Raw genomic sequence first — 27263 nt, forward strand, 5'->3', positions numbered from 1 at the left:
CACTTTAACAAGCACATGATCAGAAGAACCGTTTGGAGCAGAAGAAGAGCAGCAGACATTTGCAGGGAAGTTAGTCATAACCATGTCCAGAAGAGAAGATACTCCATTGACTGAGATCCTTGTCGAGAAATTGACAGAGTGTGTCAGTCGCAATGAGTCACAGAAGTCCTTTGCTGAGGTGCCATGGGTGGTGAGAGACGAACCCACACCCAGCCAGCTGGCATGATGACAGTTGAAGTCGCCACATATGAGGAAGAGAGAGTTTGGATGAGTTGATAGAAGTTGGTCCATGTTGTCCGACAGCAAAATGTAAATGGGGTCATCACTGTTTGGAGGACGGTACAGAACACATATGAACAAAAGGTGGGAGTGGAGAGGAAGCCGTAGCCAGAGGTACTCCTGGGGGTGGGATGGAGAGAGGGCAGTGCAATTAGAGTGAGAAAGAGAGTTTTTGATAAAGATAGCCACCCCACCACCAGGACGAGGCTCAGGTCTATCATACCAGAGGAGGGAGTAACCAGGGAGAGATATTAAGGAATCAGAGACATCTTGAAGGAGGAAAGTTTCTGTTAAGCAGTTCAAGCCTGGATTGTCAGAAGCAACCTGAATGGAGAGATCAATCAGGTTTGAGCGAAGGCCCCGGATGTTTGAGGTCCATACCGTTAATGAGGAGAGAGGGGGAGCATCGGGTGCAGGACAGGGGAGGGGTAGGGTTAGATGAAGGATGAGAGGGGGGGGGGGGGTAGGAAGAGCAGTTGATAGTGTGGCAGAGATTACAGAAGAGTTACAAGAAAGGGAAGGATGAGGAGGACGAAAGGTTTGATGGTGATGCGTTGAGGCACAGTGAGGGGTTGTTTGAGGGGGGGCAGAGGAAGGTCGAAAGTTGTGGGAGGTGGAGGTATGAGATAGAAGGGAGATGAAGTGGGGAGGAGGCAGCTTTGAGAAGGAGGTGGGAGGAGGGAGAATTTGGGAGGGATGGTTGGGGGGTAGATTTGAAGGGGAGGGGTTGGAGGGGAGTTTTGAATGGGAGGGGCAAGGGGGGAGTTTAGGAGGGGAAGGGCAAGGGGGGAGTTTAGGAGGAGAGGGGCAAGGGGGGAGTTTAGGAGGGGAGAGGCAAGGGGGGAGATTTGGAGGGGAGGGGCAAGGGGGGAGTTTAGGAGGGGAGAGGCAAGGGGGGAGATTTGGAGGGGAGGGGCAAGGGGGGATATTTGGAGGGGAGGGGCAAGGGGGGAGTTTAGGAGGGGAGGTGGCAAAGGGGGAGATTTGGAGGGGAGGGGCAAGGGGGGAGATTTGGAGGGGAGGGGCAAGGGGGATGTTTAGAAAGTGGATGATTAATGAAAGATGAACATTTATAACAAATTGGGTTTGTTGTGATTTTCAAGTTAGCGATCCATTTAAGAAAGATGGAGGAGGGGTGGAATGAATGAGAATTTAGAGCATGTAGTGAGAAAGAATTATAAGAGATTGAATATTTTTTTGAAATGGAATGAGTTGAAGAGGAAATTGAAAGGAGCCTTTTAAATAGGAAGAAAAACAGCGTGTTGTAATAAACCACTGAATAAAACACTGAAGGGGAAAGTTTAAACATATTTAAACAAAACCGCGAAGAACAATCTTATATTCACAAAAATACCAATGGGGAGAGGGAGCCGAGAGGGACACCACGAGTCACTTGAACAGGGCAAAAGGTGGAAGGCAAGGAGATAATGCGGGCGGGGTGGGACAGCGCACATGGACAGAGGCGCACGATGGAACAAAAGCACACGAGGAGAAAGGGAAATGTTTTGTTGTTTTTTTTGTTTTTTTGAGGGGTGGGAGGGGGGGGGGGGGGTTACAACGTTCGACAAATAGTAGATGTTTGGTGAAGTTTGGGGGAGAAGGGAAAATCAAAAAACCTAGCAAAACAGCGAAAGAAGGAACAACCTTCGACGGGGGAAGCCTGAGGCTGCAAGGCCTCGCTCGCGACGCGGCAAACAAACGATTCATTTATGAAAGATAAACACCGAGAAACTTCCAAGGGGCACACTATAAGTTCACACACCGAAGGATAAATACAGTTTCGACAAAATACAATTGTGAACAGACTTAACTTTGAAAACGTGGAGACTGTGTGGAGCTTCGAAATCCCTCACTTTTTCAATCACTTTCTTTCACTCAGTCTTTCAATCACTATGTCTCACTTTGTCTCTCCGAAAAGACCGTCTGGAAAACCCTCCCATCTACTTTCTCAACAATCCTCTTGAAGAAGTTCTGTCACTCAAGCTTTTGGGCCTCACCATCAGCCATGATCTTTCCTGGGAAAACCACATTTCCAAGCTGGCCTCTAAAGCCAGTCGCCGACTGGGCATCCTCCGTCGTGTGAAGTCCTTCCTTGGCACCTCTGAGATTCTCACCACATACAAGGCTTTCATCCGCAACTTGATGGAATACTGCTCTCCCCTCTGGGCTGGTGCTCCTGCCTCACACCTAGCTCGGCTTCACGATGTAGAAACCAAAGCTTTCAAGATCATTGGTGTCTCCCGCAATGAAGCTGATTCTTCACGCTTTCACCGCAGGCAGGTTGGTTGTCTTTCTGTCTTTCTGTCTCCTCTCTGGCCAAGCTCCCCCTGCTCTGTCTGTGTTGTGTTCCCCAAATATACCTGCAGGACGCAAAAGAACCGCCAGCAACCCTGTTATTGTGAAACTGCCAAAATCAAGACTCTCTGCTCACCTTCACTCTTTTATTCCTCTTTTTTCCCACCTGTGGAACAAACTCCCTCACTCTCTTCAATCCCACTCCTCCCTCCAGGTCTTTAAAACAGCTGTTTACCACCATCTGTTATCTTCCCCCATCCAAAACCTTGATCATTTCTACCCCCGTTATTACACCCCAAATCCACCTCTTTCAATCTCCAACTTCATTCCTGAAATTCCTAGTGGTGTCCATTAGTTTTATACCGTGTACCCGTGCCCTCCCCCTCACCCGCCCACCCCTTCGATCTTCTCCCTTACACAGATCTCTCGATGTGCCTGTTTTCTATTGTTGTGCTTATTTGCTTCCCTCTCTCTCCCCATATTGTCTCCCCCTCCCTTTATTGTTTTATGTGTCCGTTTAGTTTTTTTCATGTTTTATGTGCTATTGTGTGTTTAATGTGCTTGCTCTTACACGAGCCTCGATTTTGTGTACCAAAAGATTAAAAAAAGAAAAGGAAAAAAAAAGCAATCTCCTGTGCTGATTGTCCTGTGATTGAATATAGCTAATCAGGATTATTTGATGAATAATAAACTTTTAAACACTTTTTAACACCAAATCTCATCAATGTGATGGACTTAAAGTTTATGATTCAAAACACCTGCAGATGGCGCTGGAGTCAGATGAAAAAGAATACCTTCAGCGCTGTGATTATTGCAAATGAAATGCCAACAGGACAATTAATACCATACCTTACTTAAACACCTGTCTGAATTACATCGTGAATATCTAGCACCAAGATTCAAGTCTGAAAACGCAATAGCTTAAAATGTAAAAGGAATATTTAAATCTGCAATTTCATATAAGAATGTCATCGTGACAAAGTGATGTAAAAGTCACGCTAAGCAATTCTGCCCGCACTAAATCCAAACTGGTGTCATAATTCAAGAAAAATGATTCAATCTTGCTCTCTTACCAAGTTCTCCGGGCTGTACGTGTTGCTCAGCTTGAAGGTAAAATAGATTAGGGAGAAGGTAAAGATAAATGTTAATACAAAAAAATGGTTTAAGCTGCTTGATGTGAACTGCCCATTCATTTCTTTCTTTCTTTCTTCTTTCTTTCTTTCTTTCTTTCTCTCTCTCTCTTTCTTTCTTATTTTCTTTCTTTCTTTCTCTCTCTCTCTCTCTCTCTGACACGCAAATTCGTGAAGCGTTCACACACACACACACACACACACACACACACACACACACACACACACACACACACACACACACACACAAGTGGAAAGGATTAAAGTGGGAATTTTGCCTTTACCTTCCCAGCGGTTTTCAGGGCAGGAATGTGCAATTTGTTTTGGGTACCGACGATAACTAGCGTAGTCATTCATAAAGGACACCAATGGATCTTTCACACCCAACAGCTAATGCCAGCAAGCAGGACAACCAGCTGAATAATAACTAGCGGGGACACTTATTTGTGGTGGTTGTACCCAGGGCCGGCGCTACCATTAGGCCAACTAGGCAGCCGCCTAAGGCGCAGACATCAGAGGGGCGCATTACTGAACCTTAAAAGGTCACAGTTTTATACAAATTATTGTTTTAAGAAAAAACATAATAAAAGGAAAATATAATAGTTCATCGTTCATAAGAGTGTAAGTGATTAACTTTGAGCATGGACGCGTCGTAGCATACGTCACATCCTGTTTGAAACGGACAAAGCCTGCTCCCATGCGCCTTCTCCATACGTCACATCCGGCATGTTCAAAACGCTGCCGCCATTTCGTCTTTGGGTGCATGGATTGATCATCGTCAGGAAAACGGGAGAATTAATAATCGAAGTTGCCCAAAAAAATATGGGGGGGGGGGGGCACGGGATGCAAGTAGCTGGCCTTGCCTGGGGTGCAAAATAGTCTGGCGCCGGCCCTGGTTGTACTCCCCCCAACGCAAGTCGGGGGCCAACTAAACTCTTCCCCATTCTTCCCTGCTGCCTGCATTTTTCAGGGCAGAGCAGTCACGATCAGTGCCGATCAGTCCACATGGACCCGGCCCTTTCCATCTTGTCTCTTTCTTCCTCTCTCTCTCTCTGACTCTGTCAAACTCTGTCGTGTCCCTAAGGCAGGGGTACACCATCCTGGATGTGGGGGATCTCTGGGTTGCTCCTGCGAGATTGTTCAGATATCTCCGTGCTGCGGCCTTGTTCGAAAGAACTGTCCGGGGCTATACAACAACAACAATAACAACCAGCTGAACATCTGTCAGAGAAACAGAGCACTTTGTGATCCAAGTTCTACCTGTGAAGCACTAATCAAACAGTTTATAGTTGGATCAGGAATGCAACCCAGACTAGACAACTCAAAGGTCATGAGTTAACTCTACACCATCCAATCAGATCCATCATCATTATAGATAACGTCTATATGATATACATTATAGATACTAGTGAGGTACCCGTGCTATGCACGGGAGGGAGGCCAGAGGCGAACAGACAATGCAGAAATGGCGAATGCTAAAGCATGAAACCAATAAATTCCACATTCCTGTAGCACCTTCAGTCGCACGTCAGACATGGACAGCAAGTTCGGGAAGGACTTCCATGAAAAACGTACCCGTTCGCAAACAAACGGATACGTTTGTTCCATACCCAGTCAATGGCGAATCTGCATATGGCGATCCGCGAATTCATGCTTAGAAAGTAGAAACCGTCACGGCATTTCGTCATTCACTTGAACTCGATATCTCTTTTTTCATTCCAAACAGCGTAACTCCAATCACAAATTAAATAACATTAATATAAAAAATAAACTTTTAACAACATTTGTGACATTAACAAATATTTAAATCCTGATGTGAAGTTCCGTACGGTTGGGTGAACACAATCACGAATTCAAAATCGTAATTGTATTCACTCAATTCCAATCATCAATTGATACTTTAACAAAACGATTAACACGATTAACGTTTAACGATTTAACATTACTAGTCAGGTTCACATTGTTTTTTCGTTCAAAATCATGATAGATTAGCAAACCTATACATTTTTGGAAACGTTATTACATGGAAAATCTGAAAATCAATGTTTACATTTGCCAATTCCGACCAATTCGACCAATTCGACCAATCGACCAATTCCATTCGACCAATTCGACCATTCGACCATTCGACCAATCGTTTCGATCGACCATTCGACCATTCGACCAATTCGATCGATTCGATTCGATTCGATTCATCGAATTCGATTCGATCGACCATTCGACCAATTCGATTTGCCAATCAATTTGACCGACCTTTGCTTGTGTGGAACGGACAGTGAAAACGATGCGGACTATATTGTCGGATACGACACACAGGACAGTGATGACGAACTCTAAATGGCATATTCTGTAATCGTGTATGTTTGATGCCATTGACTGCCTGTGTATATTTTGTCATTGACTGCCTGTGTAGATGTGAAGTTATACTGACTGCATGTGTATATACTAGGGCATGCCCGTACTATATATATATCTAAAATTATATTCCCCCCCCCTCTATTTACATGAAATGGTTTGGTCCAAAGCGAACGGCTTGCGAGTACGGTGACAATCCCCCCCCCCTCTATTTACATGAAATGGTTTGGTCCAAAGCGAACGGCTTGCGAGTACGGTGACAATCCCCCCCCCCCCCCCCCTCTATTTACATGAAATGGTTTGGTCCAAAGCGAACGGCTTGCGAGTACGGTGACAATCCCCCCCCCCCTCTATTTACATGCAATGGTTTGGTCCAAAGCGAACGGCTTGCGGAGTTTGGTAAAGAAATCGCCATAGCTCGGTAACTACTTGTCCGATTAATATGAAACCTTGAAAAGGCACATCCTTGGGTCCCCAGCAATATACCTGGCAAGTTTCAAGTATATCGGACCGGTAGTTGTCGAGAAACAGCGGTCGCATACACACACACACACACACACACACACACACACACACACACACACAGAGATTACTGGAATTATAGATAGATGATTTTGCTGACTGCCTGTGTATGTTTGGTGATATGAATTATTGTGACACATTTTGATGTTATTAACTGCCTGTACAAAATGATAACATGTATTTGATTATGCAACTTATCGCGAATATAAAGACAGTATTTTGCAATTCAAAACCTTTGATTCGTGTCTTACCATTCCCCATAGCACTAATTTGATACTTTCATTGGATTCCTTGTCCCTGAAAATATAGGTTTAGTATATTTTTAAAAGTTTTTAGGGTAATTAGAGGCAGAAATAGAACAAAATATGTATTTTACAGTGGCCATTTTGAAAATCCAAAATTGCCGCCATACAGGTATCTCTCCAAATGTAAACATTGATTTTTAGTTTCCTTATGCTATAACCTTTCCAAAAATGTATAGGTTTGCTAATCTACCATGATTTTGAACGAAATACAATTTATTGACATAGTGAACCTGACTATACGATTGAATGACGGTTGTATTGGGATATTATCAAACCCGCGCATTGCCGTCATCTGTCCACTTCCGTATTCGCTGCAGGTTCGTAATTCTCATCAAAATCGAAACAGTATTTGTAGAAATTCAATAAAAGCCACATCACTGTTCATATCGGTAAATATTATTCCATCGTGTTTGGAAAAACTGGAAAATTGAAAAATTGAGAAAAAATTGGAAAAACAATAGAGCCTATTTTACTCCAGGGGGTCCTAGGAATACCCACCCAAAATATCGTTGCGATCGGTTGAGCCGTTTTTGCGGTACCTTCGAACAGACAGACGGACGGACATTTAGTGAATTATAGTGAGATGAAATGAATATCCATTCCAAACACAATTTGAAAATGCTGTATACAATTTAATCAATATGTTGATACGACAGGTAGCTGATTTGAATGGTCTGATTTGTGTTCTACCATTTCTGATTTCCACAGTGCAACTCCATGAAAACCTGCATCTGAAATACGTTTCTTATGTCGGTGCCATGACTGCCCCCACTGTGATGATTCAGGAGTTTATTTTTTACAGTTGGTTATTCTTTAAGTGAGAGCACAATGGAAGCAATCATATTGCCTTCTCTATATATCAAATGATAGAAAAAGACACATATAAATGTTTTGAAGGCATTTCAATCAGTTTCCATCGTTAAAACAGTACCTACAATGGCACTCGGTAGAGCGAGTATACCTCCGCCAGACTGAATAGTTTACGTTTTGCATCCCACGGATCTGGTTCTGAACCAAAATGAAATTGGCTTGTTCTTCTCACCAACCCAACTCATCCTCCAAGTTTTTTTTTATTGTTTTTTTTTAATGTATACTGAATCGAGGCTCGTGAAAGAGCTAACATTTATTTCACAAACAAATCAACCAGACAAACAAATTATACAAAAAGAGGGAGCGGAAGACAAGATGGGGAGAGAAGGGGAAGCACAAAAACACAACATTTGAGAGCAGGGAGATGTGTTGGAGGGAGAGGGCTTGGGGGGAGGAGGCGTGGGAAGGGGGGGGGGGGGGAGGTATAAAACACAAGGAGACAAAGGACTTCCAGGACATAAGTTGGTATTTCAAAAAAAAGTGTAGGATTTTGGGTGAAATTAGCGGGGGTAGAAAAGATCAAAGTTTTGGATGGGGGAAGATAAGAGATGGTGGTGAACAGCTGTTTTAAAGACCTGGAGGGTGGAGTGGGATTGAAGAGAGTGAGGGAGTTTGTTCCAGAGGCGGGAGAAAAGAGGAATGAAGGAGTGAAGGTGAGCAGAAAGTCTTGATTTTGGCAGTTTAACCATAAGAGGGTTGCAGGCAGATCTTGTGCGACCTGTAGGAATATTTGGGGGACAGAGCCCAGAGAGAGCTGGGGGGGGGGCAAGGCCAGAGAGGAGTCGGTAGAAGACGGAAAGACCACCAACCTGCCTGCGGTGAGTGAGTGAAAGGCCCTTGGAGTTAGCTTCATCGCGGGAGTCATAATCATAATCCATCCACAACTTTTTGAGATACCATGATATATATAGTTTTGGCTAGAGTCCCTGTATAAAGAGAGTTGCGCCATGCGCTGACCCGAGATTTCTGGTCACGTGATTTCGTGGCGCCATTTTGTGTCTAACTTCACCATGCGTGAACGTCAGCTTGGTACGGGAATGTTGTTTATTGCCAAACAAAATGACTGGTTGTTCTGCTTTTGGTTGTTCAAACCAATCTGGGAAATATAAGATGTATAGATTTCCAAGTGATAAAGTCAGAAGACAAATTTGGGAAGCGAAAGTCAGACGAAAGAGCTGGAAAGCGATCGACACCTCGAGACTCTGCCAGGTAGGCCCACGCCGCTTGATGATCGATGTTCAAAAGCAATTCTATCTGCTCGGTTTTTTTTTGGTTGTCTGTCCGTTGAAAACCCTTTTAAAGGGAAGTGATTTGTGTTTGTTTATAATCTTCAAGGAGCTGACCAAAAATGCATTTCCGTGGGAAGAACGCTGCTCAATTTTTTTCGGGTAGTCCTAGCGGACCGCATATTGTCATTGATTGATGAAATGTCCCGGTACAGTGACATTGCCTGGTCTGCGGTTGGGTAGTCTGCGGGCAATGTCACTGTACTTTTTCAGAGGGAATTCATTTTGATTTTATAGGGGTGGGAAACCCATGGTCCGTTTTGTTTTCAGTTGTCTGTCCGTCCATTCAAAACTTATTCCGAGGCAAGTAATTTTTTTGGTTTAAAATCTTTAGCCTAATCGGCAATCATAAAAGCAATTTTAGGGGGGGACCTGCTCAATTTTTTTGCGGGTTGTGCAGCCATCCATACGTCCAAAATTTGACGAGTTATTGTTTGCTTTGTACAGTGCTCATGCGTCTTGTGGCATATTTGCTCAAATATTTCCCACCCCGGGATTTATGGCCAAATTGTAGTGATGGAAGATTTTGCACATTGGACAATCCCTATATATTTAACCTGGTGACAGCTATCGTTCCCAAAACATACAATATTTCTAGGTGATTAATGCAGTAAAACAGGTGTATTTGTGTACCCACATTTAAAACTGGCTCAACTTTCAAAAGCTGTTATCCCTGTTTGATATCAATATACATGTGGTCGATAGAGCTAGCGATTTGTCTGGCCATCTTCCGGAAGATTGTCCATGTGATTTTCTGTTGTGGAAGTACTAGTACATGACAGCTCATTAAAATTAAACTGTGTTGTGTTAGAATAAAAATTTCAATAAATAAATACATCAAGGACACTCATTGTATGATTGCAGGAACATTTCGATGTGAATCAGTTTGAGAGGGGGCGAGCTGATGACAAAAAGAGGTTGAAGTGCTCTGCAGTTCCAACAATATTTAGCTACCGGAAACCCGTGAAGCTGCGCAACTCCCCCAAGAAGCGTGGACCGTCCAGAACTGAGAGACTACATCTACCAAACTTGTCCGACCACACCTACTCCACTCATGAACGTATTGACTCCTCAAATGAATCTCAATGTAAGAATTGTTTTATTTAATACAAAATCATGGCAGGACATGTTCTATGATGGCAGGACAGGAATTACACTATAGAAATATGGCAATACCACGTACAGAATTTGTTTTAAGTGTGTTAGACTATATGTCGGCTGGAAGTCCTACACCGGAATTGCTCTCGGCACCCTTTAAAAAATATTGGATATGCCCACACTCCTTTCTAAAAGTTATTAAAATTCAGAGAACGACAGCATTGGTTTGTCTTACTTATAATTTTAGCTCTTATATGCAGTGTTGGCTTGTAATATGCATTGCCATACCACTTTTAATATCACCACACAGCTCTTTTTCACGGTAATAGCTGAGTTTTTGACAAAACAAATATCACCTGTATGTAATAATAAGACTAAATATGTGTAGTAAAATTTTTATTTAGCAGGTTTAGAATATATCACCCCATATCGCGAATGTACATGTATATCTAATCCGACACACTTAGACACAAAATGGCGTCCAAATTTGAGTTGACACAACTCTCTATATACAGGGACTCTAGTTTTGGCTACATTTCTCAATGGTGAAGAATCACTTGTGAAAAAAAAACAAAAAAACTCTGGTATCCGGATCTGTATCTTCACTTGAATCGAATCCTTTCGTCCTTGTCACACACCCAAACCGTCCACCAAACTTTGTCTGAATCCATCCACAAGTTTTTGAGATATCCTGTTCACAGACAGACTTCGGTGGTGGAGGTAAAATGGGGGGTTTTATCGCTGGCTCAAGAAAAACAGCCCTCGGACTCATCTCAGGACAACATGTGTGCCATCATTGTGTGACTTGAATACAGCCACAGCTGTGGATACAGCCATAAGAGCCTGACGTGTGACTCGACTCGGTCCGCAAGATGGCATTTAATGACACGTCTTCAATGGCGGAATATTTAAACGTTGATCGCTGTGTGTCAGACGAGACTTTCGAGTTTGACCTCTCTACTGATTGAAAACACCAACCTCACCTTAGGATCGAAAATGTCCAACTGACATGGGAATATCCCTTAAGGCCACATGCATATGAACCAGAGCCTTCTGATGAAGAGAATACCGACACCACAAAACTGGTCTGAGGATGAAAAGGAAGATGAACACGCTCGTCTGAAATGGATGCAGAATTTGAATTTGCGAAGTGTTTATTATCCCGTCCCCTGCACAACAGGATACGGGGTTTTGTAATCACTTCTGTGTGTCTGTCTGTGTGTCTGTCCGGGCTGTAACTTTTTTTTAAACCATTTGAGCTATTGTCATGAAAGTTTCACCAAAGCCTTATTATGATAATACAGAGAAAACAAATAAATAACTTTCTCAAAAGGTCAAAGGTCAGCATCACATAAAATCATCTATTTTCATGCAATTGACCTGAAATTTCAATTTACCATTTCAGTTTTGTCATCAAATTTTCACCAAAGCTTTATTATGAGAACATGGAGAAAGCAAATTAATAATTTAATCAAAAGGTCAAAGGTCAGCATCACATAAAATCGTCAATTTTCATCCGATTGACCTGAAATTTTACGAATTTGCATATTGGGTTACGGAATTGGTTCACCAATAAAAAGCGAGAAGCTGATTGTAATTTTTTAGATCAAATGGTCAAAGGTCAAGGTTGTGTAAAATCACCAATTTTCACCAGATTGACGAAAAATTTAAGGAATTTGCATATTGGGTCACTGAATTGGTTCACTAATCAAAAGCTGGAAGCTGATTTTTTTTTTAGGTCTAAAGCTCAATTCTGCATCAAATCATCAATTTTTTTTTTTTTTTTTTTACTTTCTTCGTTATTTTGAGCTTGCGGAAGAAGAAGACGTCTAAATACAAATGGACACGGATGGGCTTTGCATTTTCAGATGCTTTCTAGTTATTTCTAATTGAAGTTAATTTTGACGTTAATTTATCAGATCGGTGACCTTTCTTCCGTCCCGTCCAGTTAACGATTTTCATCTTGGGCCTCTAAGCATTGTCGATTATTATCGGGCATTTTACGAATTTCCTTCGTGTAATATAAATGTCTCAAATATCTGCATTTCTTGATCAAGGTGCCGGTGTTGTCATTTCAAGTTCAGGCCACCAACCAATGGAAATCAGGGCTGTCAGGATATAGAGCAAGTGAAGGGATAGGCCATGTGACGTGATCGTAAACTTCTCTGCATCACGGATCCCCCAGGCTTCGGTCCCGTTTGTCTTAACAAGCACGCCCTGAAAGTTGGCTGGCACCAGTACAAACAACAGTATAGATCACACGCCACTGATGATCCATAACATAAGAAGTTCCGCCACGTCGCATACAGACAGTTTGTGAGATGGTGCTGGCACAACCTGGGAAAGGACATTTGTTTGCTTCCGACCTGTGTAGTGGGAATCATTCACTTCACTTTTCCTCCACCCGAGGGTATTAACGAACTTGTTGGCTTTCAGTCCCAATAAAATATTTATTTCAAATGATAAATGGATTCTTTCACAATTTGAACCAGAGCGAATTTGAAGGCGCACCATCGCAAATCACCATGCTTCTCACCTAAAGGCAAAGTTGAAAGATGGCAAAAAAGTTCCACTTGACCTTTTTTGACTTGGGTTAACCCAATATTAAATTTTGAGGGTTATTTTTCACCCATTTTGACCCCTTGGACACGAAGTCCCCACCATGAAGCAGGGGTAAAAAAAAAAAATCGTGACTTATTTCATGCGTCCCACAATGTTGACTGCATATGCTAAGTTTCATTTCAAAAATGTTTTAAAATGTGCCGTCATTGCATTTTTTGGTATGTTACCTTTTGACCAAGCCCCAGAGCCCGAGGAGGCGGGGCCAAAAATGATACACTCTCGCACCTTTTTGCCATGTGGTGAAGTTTGGTGGACGTGAAAATAATTAGCAAGTTTGGTCTTCTAAACGTTTATGCACAAACGTTTAGAAGAAGATAGAGTGATGGACAGAGAGAGAGAGAGAGAGAGAGAGAGAGAGAGAGAGAGAGAGAGAGAGAGAGAGAGACTTTGACTTTTAAACTCTTTTTATTATAAAAGTATAAAACAAGAGTACCACCAAAAGCAATTCATCCAGGAAAATCAGTAAAATCATAGCAATCCCGGAAGGAAAAAACAATTGGTGCACTGCAAACCAAGTGACAGAAAAGGTGCAAATACCCAAAAAAACACACGAGGAGAAAATCTCGGCATAATTTCTAAACTAGGCATAATTTTATATGTACAAATTTACAATCGCATCTGCAACCCTGAGGAGAGACTTAAGAAATAAAGAGTAGGTCAAGACCAGGGGGAGAAAAACGCCGGCAAAGAGAAGCATGGAACAGTGTATAAGAAACACCCGCACTGTATTATACAGAAATTAACAATTTGTTATCTTGGACCTCACAAATCCCTCCAACACACCAGGTCGCAACAAAATTTGCAAGGTCGTTTGCAGTTTGGACACAGCCAAATTCAAGCTTGAGCCTTGCTGACACCAACGAACTAAAAAACACCATAATACTGCATTCCTGCATGGGTCTGCCGCCCAGCTTCGCCTTCCGCGACAGGTATACGGCCAGTTTAGCGGTAGCGGTTAGGAACCCAAATACAATAGATGTGGTTCCCTTTTTGGGAGGAAAGCCAAAGATGTAAGCTTTCAAAGAAAAGGTAACCTGCAATCTATGGGAAATAAAATTTAACCAATGAAACAAAGGAGAAAGTCTTTCACAATTAATGAAAGCATGAAACAAATCTTCCCTCACCGGACAAAAGGGGCAACAGCCGGAAATGGGGGAAAAAAAACGAATGACAGCATTGGAAGGAACAATCCAGTGGGCCAAACGCCACTGAAGGTCACCTGTTCTTTTAGAAATAAGTCCAGCAAACATTGTATCCCATAAAGGCTCAGAGGGGGGACCGGGAGGCAAGAGTCCTTTCCACCGGGTAACCCCAGCTAGAGGTGGGTCCCCAAGAAGAAGTTTCACACAAGACCTATAAATACTCTTGCTGCTCATAGCATGGAATGGGGGTGACCCTGCGCTCATGGGGGGCAGCTCGTTTGGGGTAAAAGCGACACCTAATTTTGGGACTGTGGGCTCAACCTCTGCATCCTGCGTCCAATGTAGGCCTAGCTGGTGGCCCCTTCGGATCACCGCTCTTAGTATGTTCCCGATTTGCCTCCTGGACCGAACAACTGTTAGGTCTGCCAGCTCATTTGCAGGCTTCCATCCCTGTCCAGAGTCGTGCCGGAGATGACACACAAGTGTGTCATCCGACCGAAACCGACATGTGACCGAAACAAAGTTTTCAGGATGTTGGCCACTATGAAATGCTGGCAGAAGTCGCGACTCTTCGGGATATCGGGGAAAAGTGGGTTGAAAAATAAAGGCTCGTGTGCATACATGTTAGTGCCATACGAGTCTGTTTGGCGACTTATCGAAACGCCCTGCCAGGCATTCAAGAGGCTCTGATAAAAGACTGGGAGCAGAGATGTATCGACGTGTTGAAGGTTGGTCAAGAAAAGTTCCTGTCCGTATCCGAGCCTCCCAGCTCGTTGAAGAATGGAGCAGGCTAAGGGCTTTCCTGGTAGGTGTTCTGCATAAAGCAAGCGTTGGATGGAGCGGAGCCGGAAGGCCAACAGGCGGCATTTCACATCGACTAGGCCATGACCACCCTCGGCCGAGGGACAACATATGGCGCTGGGTCGAAGCCAGTGGAAGCCTCCCCAAAAAAAATCCACCAGTTTCCTCTGGATAGCTTGGAGCAAAACCTCCGGTGGTTGCAGGCAGATGAACCGGTGCCACAAAAGGGTAGTGACGAGGTTGTTGACAACTAGCGCGCGACCCTTATAGGAAAGGTGGGGTAGAGCTCTTTTCCATCGGCTCAAACGCCCATCTACCTGGTCAATGATCCTGTCCCAATTGTTCTGGGCATACTGAGGAGGACCGAGGAAGACGCCCAAATACTTGATGCCATCGTTTGCCCACATTAGCTCTGCAGGAAGGGGAGGTGGTGGTAATAACGGTGGCATAGGTAAGTCATTTTTTGGAAAGGGGATCCACAGAGCCTTGCTTTTCCCCCAATTACACCTTAATGATGAGGCAAGGTCGAAGTCCGACAAACACTTTGCCATAGCGTCACTGTCACATTTTCTTTTTATAATGACACAAAGGTCGTCGGCATAAGCTGACAGGGTCAAAGGTGGGTGTCCTGGAGAAAGGACAAGTCCAGGGATATCCTTTCTGAGGGCGATTAAGAGGGGCTCCAAGGCAAGGGCAAATAATTATAGACCTGAAAGTGGACAACCTTGCCTTACCCCTCTCTGAACCTTTATGGGTGGGCAAAATTCGTTGTTAACTTTGATCAAGCTGGAGATGTTTGCATATAACAAAGCTATGTAGGCTCTAAAATTAGTGCCAAGCCCGCAAGCTTGTAACACATGACACAAAAACTCATGATCAATGCTATCAAAGGCCTTTGCAAGGTCAAGAAACACCAATCCAAAATCCTCTTTGACACATTTACCAGTTAACAAATCTCTGACTATGAATATGTTGTCATAGATGGATCTGCCAGGGATGCCGCAACTTTGATCAGGTGACACCAGGTCCCCAATAACTGTCTTCAACCGGTTCGCAAGGACCTTGGAAAACAGTTTGTAATCCGTGCACAACAAAGAGATCGGACGCCAGTTTGACAGGTGTCGGAGATCGGCAGTCTTGGGTAGCAGGCAGAGTACTGCCCTTCTAAAACTGAGCGGTAATTCCCTGGATAAAAGAGATGCATCCAGAACATTGAGCAGCTCTGGGCCCAAAATGTCCCAGAATGCCGAAAGAAATTCGGCGGGTAAGCCATCGATGCCAGGGGCCTTTCCCGACTCCATCTCAGCAAGTGCACCGGTTAGCTCTGGAAGGGTAATTGGAGCATCCAGTTCCAGACGTTGGGCCTCAGCCACAGAAGGAAGATGAGAGGTCAAAACATTCATAATTTCGTGAGAAACTGTTTTGGCCTTGAAACGTTCAGAAAAGAAATCGATTACATTTAATCTTATATCACTCGGGTTTGTTAGGATGTTCCCCCCTGGGTCCAAAACCGAAGATATAAGTCGTGCTGGTTTCTCTACAGTTTCTAGGTGAAAGAAAGCCTTAGTTGGGGTATCTGAAACCATTATATTCTGTATTCTTAGCCGAACTAGTGTGCCCGCTGCTTTTTCATGGATCAAATCCCTTAATTGGGCCTTCTTCTCGAGTAGCAACCGATAGTTCACTGAGTTGCTCTCATTGGCCAACTTGCTCTCTAACCTTAAGATGTCTGCTTCCAAGCAAGCCATCGTGATATGTTTTACATTGGTACAGTGCGAATTAAATTGTTGACAAAATACTCGAATTTGGGCCTTTAGGTTATCCCACCAGAGACTAATTGAGGAGAAAGAAGATTTTTTAGTACTCATTTCAGCCCAGAAATCACGAAAGGAGTCTGTAAATAAACTATCTTCTAAAAGTTTAACGTTAAACTTCCAGTAACTATTTCTGCATGTGGGTCGAGGAAAAGAAAGATCTAAGGTTACCATATGGTGGTCTGAAAACAATGACGGAAAACACCCTGAAGAGGCCGCGACGTTCCTAAAGGGTACATTAATGTACCAGCGGTCGAGTCTTGCCGAAGACACCCGGCCATTGGCACATCGACACCAGGTAAACTGGACTATGTTGGGGTGATGCAATCGCCAAACATCCAGTAGACCGGCCATCTTAAAGAAACGGGATAGGTCCGCATGGGACTCGGGGTGGGGTTCTGCAGAGTTTCTATCCTTCGAAGGGTCAAAGGTGCAATTAAAGTCACCACAAATGCACACACATTGGTCGAGATCAACTGATTTCAGGTGGTTTACCATGGAGGTGAAGAAGGCCTTTCGGTCCCTGCTCTCACTAGGTGCGTACACATTGAAAATGGTACAGCGGAAGTTTTGATGTGCAAGCTGAAGGGAAATAAGCTGGCCTTTTATGACTTCCTGAAAATGACAAGACTCAAAAGCTAGACCTGGCTTTAGAAAAAACCCAACCCCAGCAGATGAGGCTGACAGATTGCTAAAATAGCATTGCCCTTTGAAAGTTTGGCACCAGTCATGTTCCACGTTAGGTGTGATGTGGGTCTCTTGTAGTAAAAGAACATTTGCCTTTTTACGGTCAAACAAGTTTTTGACTTGGGCCTGACGGAGGTGTCTTGCACCCCCACCATTCATGTTTAAGGTCGCAAAGGAAATGTTTTTCATTCCGTGGTAATGAAATCGCCCTGTGCTTGGGAACACTCCGTACCTGCTCGGGTAACAAACTTTCTTAACCTGTGGAATTGAGATTTCGTCAGGTCAAAATCCTCACGCGCTTCGATTATTGACTTTGCGGTGCAAATGAATGCAGCCAAGTCAGGGAAATAGTCTTTAATGACAATGTTGCGGTGACGATACGTTTCGTTAAGGAAGGTAAGAATGAGTTGAGGGGATACCTGCGAGTGACCTGTCATCGCTTGTGACAGCGCGGTTGCCTCAATGTCATCTTCGGACTCGGACACGTCAGATAACATGTCGTCAGGATCTGGGGTATTACCCGCTGCCCCCGCGGTCTTGTCTGGAGGCACCTTCACAAGTTTCCCAAGGTGTTCCCGAGAGCACTCGTTAACACTTTGGTGGATATTTGTATCTGGGGTCGGAGCTTGGGTTTGAGATCCCAGCAAACTCAGATTTACCGGCCCCGTTTGTACAGTGGGAACGTTTATTGAATCCTTAGTCTGCTCGGTATTTAAAGGGGGGACAAGCGGAAAAACATTTCCCAGCTCGGAAATGGTAATACTTTCACTGGAGGTTTCGCACTCGGAAACTTCTAGGTGAGAGGTACAAATTTTATTTTTCGGCTCATTTACATAATGAGACTCACTGGTGTCATTGACAACGGTATTCGTGTCCTCAGTTAGTGAGGGAATGTCAGAGGGACACTCGGACACATGTGCACCGGAAATGGTGCCGCCCATGACCGCCTTCTTTGCAGCACCAGCGAAAATGCTTGGCGCTGGTGCTCTTCGCTTTTTAGCATACACTATGGATTCTCCGTTCATGGGTTCGGGAAAGGGGGCAATGCTAGTTGTGTCAGTCACATCGGTGGGTGTCATCACATTGGAATCGGAAAGCACCGGTGTGACAGACGACTCAGTCGGGGTGTCAGAAGGTACGGTCGGGGTGTCAGAAGGTACGGTCGGGGTGTCAGAAGGTACGGTAGGGGTGTCAGAAGGTACGGTCGGGGTGTCAGAAGGTACGGTCGGGGTGTCAGAAGGTACGGTCGGGGTGTCAGAAGGTACGGTCGGGGTGTCAGAAGGTACGGTCGGGGTGTCAGAGGGTACGGTCGGGGGGTCAAAGGGTACGGTCGGGGTGTCAGAAAGTACGGTCGGGGGGTCAAAGGGTACGGTCGGGGTGTCAGAAAGTACGGTCGGGGTGTCAGAAGGTACGGTCCGGGTGACGGAAGGTACGGTAGGGGTGACAGGAGATACGGTCCGGGTGACGGAAGGTACGGTAGGGGTAACAGGAGATACGGTCCGGGTGTCAGCGAGCATGGCCGGGGTGTCAGAAGGCGCGGTGGAGGGATTGGCCTTTTTACAAACCCTTTCGTTATGTCCCGGTTCACCACACTTCGGACAAGAGGCCCTAGGACAGAATCTTTTAACGTGTCCGAATTCTCCACAATTAAAGCAAGTTAAGGAGGCTGAGGAAGCATACATGTGGTATTCCCAATCATCCAACGATACTTTGAAGGATATATTTAAACCTGTATCGGCTCCGCGATCCGGGAGAATCATGTACACCTGCCTCCTAAAGCTCATTACGTGTTTAACACGATCGCTGCGACACCGGAGCGGAATCATTGAGATTCGGGAAACAATTTTACCATAACGAGACAGAACGGATAGGAGTTTCTCGCCTGGCATAAACGGTGGTACGTGGGATATTGTTATCTTGGTAGCTGGCGTATCCATAGGGGATACCGTAATATAATGACCCCCTTTTATGGTTAGACCGGTACTAACGACGTCATGAACGAGTTTTTCTTCTGACACGAAGACAACAAATTTCTGGTTCATTCGTGATGCCGCACGAACAATACCGTCTCCTATGATGGATCCCACGGCAAGGATGATGTCCTCAGTAGGAGCTCCTTCAGGCGGAACACATGCGAATGCATGCTTACGCGTTAAATTTTCGAACGCCTCGTAACGAGAGCGTGTATTCGCCATACCAGCGAAATCCCCCCCCCCCCCCCCTTGTCCGAACCGGACAAGAAGGTATCAAACCTAAATAATGGAACTAAAGTAAATAATTAACGTGCATTATAAGCACAAAAATGGCTTACAAAGCGTCGTCAAAGCCAGTAGGCCGCACCCAAAATGGGCTCGCTCTCAATCCTCTCTCTCTCTCGAAGATAAGGGTGCATAACGGATGAAAACACAATGCCGAAGCACACAGGATGGAAAAGGAGAGGGAGGGGGGGGCAGGGGAGGGGGGAAAAACTCACAACGGAGTCACCAAAACACCGAGCAGTTGCTCACAGCCGCCATGACGCTACACCCAACGGAGAGAGGAGAAGAGGAGGAGAGGAGGAGAGGAGGAGAGGAGGAGAGGAGGAGAGGAGGAGAGGAAGAGAGGAGGAGAGGAAGAGAGGAGGAGAGGAAGAGAGGAAGAGAGGAAGAGAGGAAGAGAGGAAGAGAGGGAGAGAGAGAGGGAGAGAGGGAGAGAGGGAGAGAGAGAGGGAGAGAGGGGGGGGGAGAGAGAGAGAGAGAGAGAGAGAGAGAGAGAGAGAGAGAGAGAGAGACTTGACTTTTGTGTCCTTTTATTATAAACAATGTAAAGCCATTTCACAAGCAGTTGTAAAAAAAACACATTTCACAAAGCAGTTGTAAAAAAAAACACAGCAACCAGTTTAAAGAAATTGCATAAGGATCATGAAGACACCACAAAAAGAGCAAAGGGTATTTAAAAGAAACCAGCAAATATACAAAAAATATATATTTTACAAACCAAAGGGGAAGACACAAACAAAACCACAACCAATTTTAAAGGAAATGCTCATGCAAGAGCTATAAATACATCAAGAGCAAATTAAGCGAAAAACCAAGAGAGAGAGAGAGAAATGTATTCAAGGACACAGGAAGAAACATATATGCAAGCAATCAGTTCCAAAGAAAAAAAGTCAAATCAATCAGGAATTATAAAGTAATTACCACTTTTGAATCATCGACTGAGCACAGAACATTGCCAATACACCACTTTCTCTCAAAAAGTTGGACGTTTCCATTACTGACAAAGAAATCAAATTCTAGCTTGAGTCGTGTTGAGACAAACCCTTTAAAAATAGAAATAGCATCAGAGCCATAGCCGTTATCTATTTTAATTTTCCGAGATTTATATATCGCGTATTTTGCAACAGCAACCAAAAAATTGAGAAGAACACCCACGTCTCTACATGTGGGCCTGAAAGACACACCAAATATAAACATATGCATATTGAAAGGGAAGGACAATTGGTGAAAAAGATATTCAAGGAACAAGAAAAGCGATGTCAGTCTACGACACTGTACATAAGCATGAAACAAATCCTCCTTCTGGTCACAGAAAGGACAAGTTTCCGGCAGTGAGCTGTTAATACGGTGGACAAAAATATTGGAGGGAAGCGCCCAGTGTGCTAACCTCCATTGTATGTCCGCTAACACACCATGTATTGGTAAGGTGTACATGTGAGGCCAAAGGGGGGTAGAGGGAGACCCCAACCCTAACCGCTCTGACCACAAAGCTACTCGTGTTCTCCCAGAGAGGGGTACATTCTTATTTTGTCGAGAGAGATCACTGATTCCAATCTTAGTTACAAGATGAAAAGGGGGGGTATGTTCAATCTCCGGCTGAAGAGAAGACGAAAGGAGCACTTTGATTTCAGGGAAACCTAACCGAAAGTCCTCAATGTTACCAACACCTTCCCAGCCGATGTTTAGCTGTCTAAGTTTTCTAATGACTATACGTACAACTTGGTCTACAAGTCGGACAGACCGAGATCCAACTGAGGTTGCCACCAAACCAGCAGGTTTCCACTTAACTCCAGATGAATCTCTCAGATCACATACTTTGTTAATCCCTCCTTGGATAATTTTTTTTATCAGGGCATGGCTATGAGGGATACCAGGAAAGAAGTTATTGAAGAAAAGGGGTTCTTGAAGGAACATTCGACAATTATAGCCCTCAAGGAAGCGGTGGACGTCAAACCTTTTCAAAGTGTCCAATAAACTCTGATAGAATCTCGGAAGAGAGGCAAAATTCATATGCTCGAGGTCTATCAAAAGAAGCTGCCGATCATATCTCAGTCTACCAGCCTGTTGTAACAGAAAAAATGCAAAGGGCCGCCAGGGCAGCTGTTCAGCGAACAGTAGTCTCTGCAGAGACTGCAGCCGAAAGGCCACAACCCGACCAGAGATATCAACAATGCCCTGGCCACCTTCCTTCCGGGGGTAGTACAATACCTCAGGCCTCAGCCAATGGTAGCCACTCCAAAAGAAGTTTACTAGCATTCGCTGAGTAGCCATAATTAGTTGGTTTGATGGCTGTAAAGCAATAATTCTGTGCCATAATTTTGTTGCAACCAGATTGTTTATGACAAGGGTACGGCCTCCATAGGAGATGGACCTCAGCAGTCCTTCCCATGCTTTCAATCTGTGCATAATTTGCTCCAACACTCCTTCCCAATTTTTCATTTCTGTTTCACGATTACCGATATGCAGGTTGTGTGGGAGTGAGGGTGGTGATACACAAGAGAGATTGCCTTTGCCACACCATAATGCTGTACTTTTATTCCAATTGATCCCACTGGAAGAGGCTGCAGAGAAATCTCGCATACAACGTTGTAAAGCAGAGACATCATTGGAGCTTCTAATCAAAACACAGACATCATCAGCATAAGCCGTCTGCACAAATTCTGCTCCTTCTATACTTCTCATTCCCTGAGGTATTTGCTGTCTAATAGACCGAAGGAGTGGTTCAAGGGCGACTATATATAAAAGCCCAGAGAGGGGGCAACCTTGGCGAATACCCCGTTGGAAAGGAAAGGGAGAGCATAACCTATTGTTGATCTTCATCATCCATTGAGTATTAGTATACAGGAGTTTCACATAAGAGGTGAAAGTTTCACCAAACCCCATTCCTTTCAGGACAGAAAAAAGGTACTTGTGGTCAACACGATCGAAGGCCTTAGTTTGATCAAGAAACAGCAACCCAAAATCGTCACGCATGAACTTATTGCATGAAATAATATCTCTTACCAAAAAAATATTATCATAAATAGATTTTCCAGGCACACAGTAGGTCTGGTCCGGGTGTATAACTGAACTGATCACAGTCTTCATACGATTAGCAAGTACTTTAGAGAAAATCTTGTAATCAACACACAATAAGGAGACAGGTCGCCAGTTATCAACCAGTTGAAGATTCCCAGCTTTTGGTAGCAAACAAACGACTGCTCGTCTACAAGACATTGGAAGTTCCCCGACACGTAGGCTTTCATCGAGTACATCGAGTAAGTCAGGTCCCACAAGGGCCCAGAAGGTCTTGTAGAATTCTGTGGGCAGGCCATCTATTCCAGAAGCTTTCCCATCTTTCAGGCTCCGCACAGCTGCTTCAAGTTCATCAGCCGAAATTGGGGAATCGAGCATGCATCGCTCATCCTCCTCGACACTCAGCAGCCCAGCAGTTAACTCTCGTATCACCTCATTGTCCACGTTCTGAGGAGAATACAAGTTAGAATAGAACCCTTTCAGAGTACACCTGATCGCCTGCTGAGAGGTCACCAGCGACCCATTGGGAGTGAGTAAAGTATGAATTTGTTGTGACCTTTTGAAGGAAGACTCTAACTTAAAGAACTCTTTGTTTGGCATGTCCAGAGTTAAATAGCTCATTCGCATTCGGACCAAGGCACCCATCGCCCGTTGCCGTACCGCTTCCTCCAGCACTGCTTTCTTTGCCCATATTAGTTGGTCACGTGCACCTCTCCCAACCTCATCAACATTCTGTTCTAACGATATAATTTCAGATTTTAACTGATCGATTGATATTGATTGGATTTTGGTGGTGTGTGCACTATATTGTTGACAGAAATTCTTAATTTGGGATTTTGCAATGTCCCACCACAGCCGGAGACTATCATACTCAGGTCTGGAGGAGCGAATTTTCTCCCACACGACGTGAAAGGCCTCATTAAATTCCTTGTCATGTAAGAGACGAGTATTCAAAGACCAGTAAGCACTACCACCGGGTGGAAAGGGTAACTTAAAGGACATTGAGATTAAACTGTGGTCTGTGAATCCAGTTGGTAAAACTTTGGAGACAGACACCACATTCAACATTGGCTTGTTCACATAGAATCTGTCCAGCCTTGCCATTGACATAATACCATCATTGCATCTACACCATGTATAACAGCGTGAGAGTGGGTGTTGTGATCTCCACACATCCTTAAACCGAAAGATGTTGATGGTGTCCTCTAGAGCTTTCGTAGAGGCAACATGAGGCTCATGACCATTCCTATCAATTGACGGACAAATTGTGCAATTAAAATCTCCCGCGATACAGACAAAGGCTGTTGGGTCCAGAGTTTTTACAAAATCCCGCAGAGTGGAAAAGAAAATTTTCCTCTCCATTGGGTCACACGGTGCATAAACATTCACTACGATAATCTTTTGGGTATTATAAAGAAAATCTACGGAGATCAAATGCCCTTTATAGATTTCTTTAAATGAAACCTGTTGAGCACAAATCTTGTGACTTAGGCAAATGGCAACACCGGCCCGAGGTGTAGGGAACCCACTTAGCCACCATTGCCCTTTAAAAAGTTTCCCCCAATCGGCTACTTGAGCACTAGTAGCGTGGGTCTCTTGTAAGAGAATAATGTCAGCCTTTTCTTTTCCAACCGCTTGAATGGTTTGCACCCTCCGTAAGGGGGCACGACCCCCATTTATATTTAAAGATACAACATTTAGTTCCATGGTTGATTCTTCTAGGGGGTGAAGTCCTCTTCCTCAATTAATTCCTTGTTTGCCTTCGTGATGGATTTCCTCAGCCGCTGAAATTCAGGTTCGGAGATTTCCACATGCTCACTCCTTTGCAGCAAAGGTTTTGCGGCTGCAAGGAAGGCCTGGATATTAGGAAAATGATCCTTAATTCGTACATGCCTTTGTCTGAAAGTTTCCTTCAAAAATCTGACAATATTTTCTTTTGAGATCTCCAAAGGCTGCTCTTCCTCCTGAGGGGGGGGGGGAGCCCTGTCAACCATTGCCACTGGTTCCTCATGGCCGATCAGTGTCTCTGTAGTTAGAATTCCCTCCGTGACGCTAGTAACGAGTTCCTCCTGAACCTGTACAGAAACACCTGTTCCATCCCCATCTACCTTAGGTTCTTCATCCTCTTCATCATCATGCATCATTGGGGGGGGAGGAGTCGTTATTAGTAGTAATGGGTATTTTGCATTCCCCATTAGAATTGATATGGTCATCAGTAGGCTGTTCGGTTTCGCAGGTTGATTTACAACCTTCAGGAAAAAGTTCCCCTTCATCCTGAGCAGGTGGTATCATGTCAGCCATAGTTTCACCACCTTGCTGATCTTCATGTGAAGGACTGTCTGAATCGTTTAAACTGCTTCCTGTCTGCACCACCAACACTTTAACACCTTTGTCCTCATTCCTCGCACTTACAAGTGACCGTTTCAAATTTTTCCGAGACGCCGCATCTACAATCTGCTGCTCCTCACAAAACATTCCCTCTACAGGTAGAGGCTTCTCCCTTACATTTGCCGACTCATCGGTTGCACGATGGCCAGCTGTACTGGATGACTCATCGCTTACACGAAGCACATCCGTATGGGTCTCATCAGCACCACTCTTAGCCGTACCTTGATGGTCCGATGTAGATTCCCGCACTGAAGGCGAAACATCTATAGAATCATCCGTAGTGGTCCGGGGGGAGGTGGTCCGGCTGCTGTGGCATACGTTTTCTCCCCATCAGGACAATACTGCCGAGTGTGTCCATGTACACCACACCCGTAACAAATCAACCTCTCCGTTGCCGCAAAAATCCTGTGCTCACGTTTTGACGACTTAAAAACGAGAGAGACATTCAATTGCGTCAAACCATCCTTCAAAACAACATAACAAAACCGTCTAAACGTTTCGATATGCTTAAGCTTCCCGTCTGTGGTGCGAATGGAGGCTTGGATAATTCTCGACACCACAGTACCGTACTGACCGAGCTTCTGAAGAATTTCCTCATTAGACAGCGTCGGTAGAACGTTTGATAGTATTACCTTCGAGGCCGGAGTGTTCCATGGCGAAACCGGAACAAACTGGTCATTGCCCAAGGTGAGTCCGTTCTGCACGACGATGCGTGCGAAACGGACACGTGAAACGAAAACAACCACCTTGTGGTGCATTCGGGACGCTGCCCGTATGTTCTCACAACCGATCAATCCTCCGATTGCGAGGAGCGTCTCCTCCAGCGAGACATCTTCCGGTGGGACAAAACACATGCCGTGTTCATCTGTTAACCCCTCATCGGCGTCACGACCAGCATTACTTCGACTATTCTTGCTAGCCATTTGAAGTAACTAAACGAAAAAAAATAACCAATAAATGGTACAAAGGTTTATAAAGCCGAAATAAATGCAAAAAAAATAAACAACAACAACAATAACTGGGAAATAAATAAATAAATCCCGTTAACCACCTAAAGCGGATAACTTTAACCGCGCTGTCTCTCCCTCTCTCGCTCAGTCGACAAGACGATAGAAACGGACACCGACACTCGGACAGCAGAAAGGACCAAAAGGTAGGAAGAAAGGAAAAAAGCAACACGAGACACAGCACGTACCGCCAGTGACTGAGCAACAGACCTGGCAATCGCACGTGCGTGCTAAGCGAGCGGCAGCTGTGCAAAGTGGGAGGAGAGAGAGAGAGAGAGACTTTTGAAGCTCTTTTATTATAAAGGTAAGAAAACCATACAAGTCATGCAAATAATAAAGTCACCACAATTCAAAACATGTGCAGCCAAACAACAACAATAAAAACACCAAGCACTAAAATAAAAAACTTAACAAACCATGATCAAGTTTACAAAACCCACCCTTTGCACACCATTTTTCCACAAAGGTTTGTAAATCATCTTTCATTTGGCAAAAAGAAAATTCCAAGCATAACCTTGCCATGACTAGAGCCTTAAACACAATTACCACATCACATAAAATATCAGCATTTGCCAGGAGCTTTGCTTTTCTTGTTTTGTAGATTGCTAATTTTCCAATAGAAATTAAGAAATTAGCAAGAGCAGTCTCAGAGCGTTTTTTATAACTAAGTGGTGTTCCAAAGATAAAAACACGTGTAGAAAAAGAAAAGTTCATACGATTAAAAAAAGTTGATAAAAAACCAAAGAAGGGAAAGAGTCTTGCACAATCTACGTAAGCATGGAAAAGGTCTTCAGAAATCATACAAAAGGGGCATTCCACTGAATTATCCTCATTAAAACGATGTAATAAAACATTGGAGGGCAACACCATATGGGCGAGTCTCCAAGCAATATCACCAGTCCTTTTAACAATCGGTGAAACATACATTGCAGACCATTGCGGATGGGAGGGAGACCCAGAAGGCAGTTTCTCTTTCCATCGAGCCCCAAAAGAAAGAGGCTGTAACGAGGGAAACCGAACTGAGATACACAAACGATACAGTCTCTTTTTATCCTTGCTGGAAAGTGGTGATGAGGATAGCAAGATAGATGTTGTGGCGCTATCAGCTGGCAGGCTAGAGCTAGCACAGATCTGTGGTGGTGTATGGTGGTCACCAATGTTGGCAGTTGAGCTCAGGCCCAGGTGCCTAAAAACACACAGGATTTCCTGTAGGACCTTGGCTACGCTCCTCAAAGATCTGATGCCAGTTCTTACTTGAAGATGTCCTGCGGAGAACCAACTGTTCCTGTTACAGTCACGAAGGTCCCGAGTCGTTTTCACGCCAGCACTCACAAAACGTTGCACAAAGGCACGTGAGCGAGGAATAGCAGGAAAGAGGGCATTGTAGAA

The sequence above is a fragment of the Myxine glutinosa genome, chromosome 1, assembly GCF_964187855.1.
Source record: "Myxine glutinosa chromosome 1, kmMyxGlut1.1, whole genome shotgun sequence".
In the NCBI taxonomy this organism is placed as follows: Eukaryota; Metazoa; Chordata; class Myxini; order Myxiniformes; family Myxinidae; genus Myxine; species Myxine glutinosa.